This window comes from Brachycentrus maculatus, unplaced genomic scaffold, assembly GCF_059751285.1.
Source record: "Brachycentrus maculatus isolate JH-2025_06_01 unplaced genomic scaffold, ASM5975128v1 h1tg000788l, whole genome shotgun sequence".
Lineage (NCBI taxonomy): Eukaryota > Metazoa > Arthropoda > Insecta > Trichoptera > Brachycentridae > Brachycentrus > Brachycentrus maculatus.
This window is the reverse complement of record NW_028281516.1, coordinates 13,641-15,345: the sequence shown is the minus strand read 5'-3', so window position 1 is coordinate 15,345 and position 1,705 is coordinate 13,641.

Here is a 1,705-nt window from a genome sequence, read left to right as displayed (position 1 = left end):
AAAAACACAAGTAAATGATTTTTCGATAGTGTTTTAGTATTAATCAGTCTTGATACAGAAGCAGTTGGCTTCGAAACCGGTAGACATTATAATTAGGTCATAATAAAATATTTAAAGTGATTTTTAAAATAAGTTACATTTTAATTATAAAATGGAAAATCACGAATTTAGTGCTTCAAATATAAATTATTAAAAAAAAATTATGGAAAGATGTGTTAGTGATAAGTTACATTTCCCATGTGTTTCCTTTTAACATGCTTCTAACCTTATGTTTTTTATATGCCTATTTACTATACTCGTTTATTGTTTTATATTTTATATTTTGCCCTGTGTTAGTTTCATTTATTTTTTAAAATCTTTTTTCGTTACTTTCTTGATCCCATGTCCCAAAATGAGAAATGGAAATTACTCATCGGGAATATTATATATAATATATGACTAATATACATATGATATATATTTTGAAATAAATATTTTTTGTACAGGTTATAATTCGTCAACTTGTCCGCCTCCATAGTGAAATGGTCAGGATGCTCGGCTTCCATTCAGGAGGTCCGGGGTTCGATTCCCTGGACTGGTCGATACCCTAAGCGGAGGGCTGATCACCTTTCCTTTACGTTCATACGATCAATATAACACTGCGTTTAAATGATGCAGTGCCTTATGGGCCGAAAACAGTTTTCAGCTTTATACTCTTTCTCAACGGAAAATTTTGTTCACCGATGAGGCCCATTTTTGGTTAAATGGCTGCGTCAATAAGTTGAATTAACGAATTCGGAGTGGAGAAAACATAGAAGCCTTTGATGCGACGCCCTTACATCCATTTAAAGTCACTGTTTGGTGTGCTTTATGGGCAGGTGGAATCATTGGCCCATATTTTTTGAAAGACGATGCTGGCCAGAATGCTACGGATAATGGAAAGCGCTGCTGAGCCATGATTACTGACTTCTTCGTCCCTTAATTGAATGGCATTGGTATGACAGAACTGTGGTTTCAAAAAGATGGCACAACATGCCACACGGCGGGTGCCGCCATCAATTTACTGCGGGGAATTTGAATCTGTATACCTCTAAAAAAAAACACCTTAAATACCTAAATTATCATCGGCCGAAATCTACAAGTCTTCCAGCGACACACACGATGAGTTGACTACTAAAAAAAATGTTACGGTAGTCAATTCTGAATACATTTACTTTGACAAATGGATTCGAGAATCGGTCCTAGCTTAGTTCATCAACTACTGCTAAACCAAATCATATGTCTGTTTCATTCCCCCCCATATAGAGCGTCGTCAGAACGAGCGAGATGCAGGAGCGGTAATATTTATGGCAAAGTAATTCTCTAGCACTGCGGCTCCCAACCTGTGGTACGCGAGTAGATAGTTGGAGGTACGCGAAAAATTAATTAGAAATGACCGACATGAAAAGTTTTGAAAAATCTGACGTAAAAATTTCATTTCAACTGTTGTATTTGTCCTATAATTTTTTTTATTAAATATTTTAAAATAATGTTTGGTTAATACTATTATATTTAAAACAAAATATTTACATTTGTGTTTAATTCATTTTATAAACATGTATTTTCTACTGTCCTGGTTTTGAATTTTGTCGAGAAATGGGCTTCGGTAGCTTTTATTTAAAAAATTAATAAAAACATTTTAATCGGAAAAAATAAAACCTTATTTCTATAAAACTTTAATAAATTG